This window comes from Excalfactoria chinensis, chromosome Z, assembly GCF_039878825.1.
Source record: "Excalfactoria chinensis isolate bCotChi1 chromosome Z, bCotChi1.hap2, whole genome shotgun sequence".
Classification (NCBI taxonomy): domain Eukaryota; kingdom Metazoa; phylum Chordata; class Aves; order Galliformes; family Phasianidae; genus Excalfactoria; species Excalfactoria chinensis.
The window spans coordinates 4,961,285-4,969,448 of NC_092857.1; positions in this window are offsets into that span (position 1 = coordinate 4,961,285).

Below are 8,164 nucleotides of genomic sequence, written 5' to 3' on the forward strand. Positions count from 1 at the left end.
GGTTTCAGAAGACAGAGCTTTCAAAATAATAATGAATAGTCTTGATTCCAGTTACCCCTCTGTGACATAACTGTTTGGTATAAAGGAAATCTTATACAAAATACTGATATTAGAATATAAATTATAATATAAGCTGCTATTACCATATAGATGAACATGGTGGCTTTAAGGGAAGTTATGAAATTCTCAGCCCAAAAACTCTTGGAGAGGTCTCAGTGTGTTCTTGAAACATACCCATGAGACTGACCTGCATGTAACATACTGTGGGAATAATTGTTTTTAGCAAAATGAAAATGGAAGGAGAAAGGTGCTTCTATCTCTACCTCAGAGGCTTGAATTCTCATCTTCTTTCCCAGGAGATCATTCTAATGACTGTATTACTTAGTTTTCTTGGTATGTATTCTCAGTCTCCTTCTTGAAGTTATTTCATTCTGCAAGATAAAATGAAATATTCATCAAGCCAGCTAGAAAGAATGAATAAGCAAGATTGCTTTGTCTGTTGGGTTGGGCAGCCATATGGGAGAAGAACACATGGGTTCTGGTCCCTGCTCCAATAAATACTTAATACATAGCAGTGTATAACTTAGGGAGCAAGTCCACACAAGGCAGGTAGAGACATAAATGTTTTGTGAATCTCGGGAGGATTTAGGCATAAAATAGATATCTCACTCTGTCAAGACTGGAGTTCTTGGCATGCTCAGAACAGAACTTTAGATACCAGGGGAACCTCATTGTCAGAAATATTCAAGAGTATGCACAGAAGGAGCCTTGAAAATAGGAGTTTTAATATGAGAATCTGAGGTCTTTGTAGACATGATCTTAAGTAATGATTTTATTTTTGGTTATTTTATTCACTTTTGGTTATTTTATTCACTTTTTTTCTCAGAATACACGCTTTTCTTGTGGACTGAGGAGTTGGAGTGCAAGCTACTAAGCAAAAATCTGGTAGAATATATGGCCTCTTTCTGATATATTTGCAAAGATTGTAACTAGAAGGAAGAAGAACACATTACTGTACCTCAGCATGTAGTTTTCCCTGTTCCAGTGCTTAGGAAGAAATCTCCATTACAGTCTGGGATGGAACCTGCTCACATAGCTAAATATGCAGGTTTATACAGTTGTAGCTACATCCATATGCACTTGAGAGGATAGCCAATTGTCTCTCTTTTTGTGGGAGATATTTAATGGCTTTTTATCAAACATCACAGAAGGTCAGAAGGGAGATGTATGGTGATAAACTAACAAGAAAATTGTTCTAACAAAGCATCTGTGAGCAACTGCTTGATCAAAATGACAGACATCAATCAGAATAATAACTTCAAATATGAGATTTTCAATTAACGAGGGAACATAAATAAATGTGTCTGGAAAATAAGCATAAGGGATTTGGGAAGGAGACAGCACATACATAACAAAAGAGGGAGAGAGTAGCAGCAGGAAGAAAAACGAACTGATATGCACAAAGCAGTGTGCACAGAAGCAGACTTACAAACAGGTCTGTTGGGAGATACACAGATAAACAGAAGCATTACAAATATTGTCTCTTGCTTGCATGCAAAAAATTTTTTTGCTAGAGCTTTGCAAATACCTTACACTGCACTTTACACTGAAAGGTAAAAAATAGAAATAATAATAATAATTCAATCTCTCTGCTATGCAATCCCTCCCCTTTCAAAAATTTCTTTAACACAAATTGCCTACAAGACATGTTTATCAAAAGTGTAATCAAACAGAGAACGGAGCAGCGTATTCAGACTGAGTGCCTCTTTTGCCATTTCCTTACATCTGATGTTGTCATTTGCATCAGTGGAAAATGGGTGTAAACTGCAGCTTGATCAGAAGGACGGAATTTTATTTTTACTTTGCACAGAATGATGGCAGTAAGAACCAACTCACAGTCTCAAACTTATAAAATTAAAGATACCACCTCTGACTCAGAGGTACTTTGATCTGCAAGTTGCTGAAATACGGAAGATAAGCAGAAGGTATTATTATGTACAGATATGGCTCTTGTAGTCTCATCAGAGTAATTACTATCAGAGTGGTTCCTAGGACAGATGGATCTTTGGTCTAACATGTCATGGCTTTTGCTACCACAAAGATCTTTAATGTGTGGGCTTCAATAATCGTGGTTATTTAGAAATAGAATTTAGATTTGCTATTCTCAAAGATTCTCAGCTCTGTTCTTGTTTTATATGGGTTTTTAACAATTTTTCCCTGACTATATCAAGGTTTGAAATGAACCAGAAAATTCAGGGATGAGGATTAAGTGAAACCCAAAACTCTGAATGAGAATACAGGAGGAAACTAAGACCTGTAGGTCTCAATAAACAAACCTCCTTGTATGAATCATCCTGTTCTAATAGTAATATATTGAATGTATCACTGTGGAGAGAGGAGTTGGAAGGAAAATAGTCAGTCTATGTATTGTTAGGTTTTCAGAGATGTATAAGATTTATTCATGAAAATAATACTTTTTATTTTTATTTTAGCAAGGATGGAGTCTTGCTTTGGACAACACTACCAGATATTAATGATTTCTTTAAGCAAAAATGCATGACATTTTTAGCAGACCATGTGAGGAAAGAGTCCCTCTGTGTCCCATGTATTATTTGGATAACCTTTCATTTAAAACAGGAATTCTGATGGAGGTGAATTTATTTCATAAATGTGCTTTAAGTGACTGCATGTAGGCAAGATTTTAGATCATAAGTGTCACTGGATGTGAATAAAAAATCAGGATAAAACAAAATGTTTTATGACACAGAGTAGATTTATGACACAGAGTGAGGAGTACTAGGAAGTGTTGATGCAAATATACATAACTTCTTCATTCAGTTTCTCTTGTACCTTCTAAACATCAGTTTTGCAAAAGACATTCTGAAGATGTATCTATTCAACTATATTTCAAGAGAGTTTGTAAATGACATCAAAACAGGAGGAGCTGTTGATGGTTGCAAGAGCAAAGAGACTTTTTCAGAGAGATCTTGACAAATTAGCAGGCTGGTCAGTCATCAACAACAAGAAGTTTAACAGGAAGATGTGCCAGATTTTCCACCTGGGATTGTGCAATCCTAGATGCACAAACTGAGGAATGAATGGCTGAAGAGCAGACCTGAAAAACGAGATCTGGGGTCTCTAGCTAACAGCAAGCTGAATACAAGTCAGCAGTGTGCCGTTGCAGACAGAAGGTCCAACTATACCTTGAGGTGCACCATGCTCACCACCGGCAGCCAGGTGAGAGAAGTCATTCTAAATGATGTGGGTTTTTTTTGTTTGCTTGGGTGTTTTTGTGCTTTTGTTGTTGCTGTTTGTTTGTTTGTTTTTGTTTGGTTTGGGTTTTTTGTTTTTGTTTTTGTTTTGTTTTGTTTTGATTTGTTTTTTTCCTTGGTCTTTACTGGCTTCCCTGAAGCTCACTATCCTGAGTCTCTAGATGGGAACTGGGGTAGTAAGGGCAAGTCTGAAACTGCCTAATGAGACTGAATGTATACAAGTATATGGGGCCAAATGACATGCATCCTGGTGTCCTAAGGGAGTTGACTCGTGGTTGATGAGCTGTTCTCCATCATATTTAAAAAGTCGTGGCTGTCAGATGAAGTCTCCAGGGACTAAAAAAAAAAAAAAGGAAACATCACTGCCATTTACAAGAAAGGGAGGAAGAAGGACCCAGGGAACTACAGGTCAGTGAGCCTCACTTCTGTGTGTGGGAAGATTATGGAACAAATCTTCTTAGAAGACATGTTAAGGCACAAGAGCGATGAAAGGTTTGGTTGTGTCCAACCAAAGAGAAGGTGACTGATGTCATCTACATGGACACATGCAAGACCTTTGATGTCGTCTCCCATCATATCTTTATCTCTAAATTGGAGACATATGGGTTTGAGAGGTGAACTATTAGGTGGATAATGAATTGGTTAGCAGGCTGTAGACAAAGGAATGTGGTGAATGGCATTATGTCAAGATGGGAGCCAGTGATGAGCAGTGTTTCACAGGGGTATCTCTTGGTACCAGTACCCTTCAGCATATTCATCAGTGACACTGATGATAGGCTTGAGTGCTTGTGGAAAAGAATAGTTCGCAACACAGAGCAATTATTACATTTTATAAATGAAGCTTACACACTCAGTCTCCTATTCTTTATATGTATAAAGTGAAATAAGTACAACTCCTGCACATTTTTTCCTCCAGCCACTTTGCGTATTGTTCACTCTTGTTCTCAGCTTTGCCAGTGAGAAGTTTGTTCCCAAGAAGTGGTAGAGCAAAAAGTATACCTAATGTGACTATACAGTGTGTTGACATTCATATTTAGTCTCTAAAAGTCAAGTCATTTTAGAGGAAAGGAGAGTAAAATTTGCTATGTAATGCACTGAGACATTCCTATATCTCTGACTGTGTTTCATGACAGATCTTATAAAAGATTGTAAATTGCTATCTGTTGAAATATAGGAATTTAATGGATTCCATTAATACACACACCCTCACATAAGAGATTTTGCAAGCCAGAAGATATGATCAGTCAAACAGCTTTAATAGTTATTAATTACAGTGGCTCACTATTTATTCCTCACCGACATAGAAATGTTAAAGTATATTAATAACAGTTGTGGATGGTATGCATAGAAGAAAGGAAACAGACATTTTCTTCTTCTGTGTAATAATTCAGAGAGTTACTCAGTGCTTTAAACTATTTGTTAGACCTTTTCAGATAGAGGACACTTTGTTTTTTCTACACATTTCAGAAAAACATAGGGACATGGCTGCACAAATTTTTCTCTTCTTTGGATTTTTTATTGCTTGGGCAGAATCTAGAACATTTCAGTTTATATTTAACTTGTGTAAAAGAGTCCAAGATATGGTACAAATTTATTACAAAACTTTTTAGACACTTTAAATCAATCAATCTATCAATGAATCATGATGTTTTTACATTATCAGATTAATTGTTCAGTTCCTAAACCATAACCTTTTACAAGAATGGAAGGACTCAAAACTCAAGTATTGAAATTTATTAAAAATATAATCACTGCACATAAGACAGACTAAAAATGGATAAATCTGAGCTATTATCACAACAGCCCTTATTTCAATTAAAAAATCAGAAAATAGTAATGAATCTTATTAGCTAAAGAAGTTTAATGGATGTGCTAAAATCCATTCTAATCTCTCTGGAGTTCAAATTCAGGAGTTTGAAATGGCCATTGTGCAAAGTAAGTGAATAAACTCATACCCTCAGATGAGAAAGATTTTAAATACACACATACCTCGTTCTCTGTTATTACCTCTAACTAGACAGGACTTCACTAAAGGCACTGTGACTTAGGAAACAGAATATTGTTTCCTGATGGGAAGAAGTGGATATTGAGTTCCTCTGTGTCTGTTTTCAAATTTGTGAAAAAGATAAGTTAGATTTAGTCATCTGTTTTTCAGATCTGCTGTTTTCCAGCTCCACTGGTATAAAAAGACAGTTTCATTAATTGTAAATCACAGACTTCATTATAAAAACTCTTAAGAGTATCTCTGACATTACATCTCCCCACTTTCCAACTGTTCATATGAAACACAAAAGTTAAGGAGTAAACAGATTTTAAGTAAAAATCATTTGAATTTGTTCATAACACATGTTGTCTGCAGTCAGTGAAACAAAGGTTTATACAATATTGTATTACATACATAACCAGTAAAATAGAGTAATCTAGTAGCATATTAGCTATTCCCATGTAATTTTCCAGATCAATACTTTTATCTAGGTGTCAACATACTCAGCCAAGGAGCCAAAAAATAGCACATGTTATACTAAGTGTTGAAGTATGAGTAGAAGAAATCTTTGCAATTGCTGTCCAGACTGATATTTATCACTTGGGCTAAGTCTCTTCTCACCTAAACCTAGATATAAATTAGGTATAATTTATTGCTTTGTGGTTTTCTTCTTTGCTGCATACTGGTGCATTGGATTATTTCTTTTGTCTTTTCACTAAAAGTATACAATTTGAGTATATAACTGGACACAAATATATCATCAGGGAACCTAGTAATCACTGGTTTGCATTGCAGTTCTCATATTTATATGTGTATATATATATATAAATGGTATTGTCTTAATGCGTAATATTACAGCGATTTAGTTGCTGATATACATAACATGCAATTAAATAAAACACCATAATAGCAACTATCCCCAGATTTGAGCGGTTGATCTGCAAAGACATTTCCTCCGTGATTTTAATGCTCAGCTCCTATGAAATTAGGGAGGAACTAAATATTTCTGAGCTCAGGGGGAAACAAACAAACAAAACAAAACAAAACAAAACAACAAAACAAGCAACAGCAACAAGAAAAACAACCCAGAAGTTACTATAGCCAACATGAACTAAATGAATTAATAGCTTACCAAAGAGTGAATTAACGAAACAGAAATCTAGGGGCTGAAAGGGACCTTTAGAGATGTTTCAGTCCAACCCCAACTGTAGAGATAGAGTGAAACATATCTTTTAACTTTGGGTGTATATTGTTCTTAATGCTCAACCATGGTGCAAGTTGCCTATAGATAATCACTGTGGGGATAAAAAAAAAATCTTATTTTTGATTATATAAAAAAATAAATAGAACTTTTGAAGAGTACATAACCTTGGTTTCAGTAAATAAATAGCCTCTGCTTTGTGGTGTCTGAGTGTCTGTATCTTTCATAATGTTAAGAAAAAATTGATAACAAATATTTAATAACATCAAATCACATTCAGACTCACATAAGTGTGGAGTAGACCATTCAAAGTTCAGTGTTATGACTAATTTATTTCTGGGCTGCTACTTGCAAAATTCAGAGTATGTCTTTGCTTTATAATGTTTGGTATAAAATGCTTCTAGCATTTGGAGTACAGAGTATTTTTAACTTATAAAAATATTATTCATAGCTGGAATGGCTAGGGGTTTGTTTTAATATTATTGTATGTTACCTTACATTACAGTATGGTATGTTACACTGTTACATTTTATTACCTTACCTTATGTTATTTTATGTCAAATTTTATGTTATATTTTAAGCTACATTTTCATTCTGTAACCTCAGCAGACTTTGTTGCCCAAGTACAAAACAGATATTGAGAATAATTTAAATGTAACTATATTTCCATTAAATCAGACTTGTTTTTATCTTTATGATTTTTTTCTGAATGTCAGGATTTGTGACGTTGTTGCCTAAAAGGAATATTTCAAAGGTTGCATGTCTCACTGATGCTGATAAGCTCTGAAGTACGTTTTTGTCTATTTTAAGATAAGTTGATTAGCATGACTGTATAGAGCAAGACTTTCCAAGTTTTTGTAGCCTGGGAAGCATCTGAAGTGACACTTTGCAAAGGAAGGTTCTGTTATAAAGAGAAAACGTTAAGACAAAGAGAGGCAGTAGAAGGGTGATTTCTTCATTCTTCAACAAAAACAACAACAAAAAATCAACAACAACAACAAAACCCACCTTATTCATCTTTCAAACACTAAAACCACTTATTCAAAAAGGAGAAAAAAGATGAGCCTGATTCTCAGCTGGCAAAAGTAGGAACAGTTTCATTTAACATAATTAAACCACTACAATTACATTTTTCTGACAATTAAGACTTCAACTGCATAAATATTTTCACTGATCTACTAAATAATAATAATAATAATAATAATAATAAAATTAGTCTGCCTGTCTGTCCATGCACACATTACACTTCTGCTTACACACAGTATTTTCATAGAATAAATAGCTGTCAAAGTCAATTTATCATCAACAAGTTTCAAATAATGATTAAAAGCATGAAATTAAGAGGTGAAAAAGAAAAGAAAAAGAAAAAAGAAAAAAAAAGGAGAAGAAAAAGAAGCCACTCCTTTATTAGCATTATGTTATACAGATATGTTAGCATCTGTTATACAGATATAACTGATTCTTTGGTGCTAGGAGAGGCTACTATAGCCCAACAATCAAAGAGAAAATTCACCAGAGGTATGGTCACGAAGTTTGGAACACTCATCATCTCACATGCCAGGAAATTCATGTAAATACTGTATTTCCATGACCAGATCTGGTCACTACATGCGTCAAATGGATAGTCAGTGAAGTATCTACCTAGATCAGATATTATATGATCTCTGTACCTTGGACTATATGTATTTTTCATCTTGCATGATACTG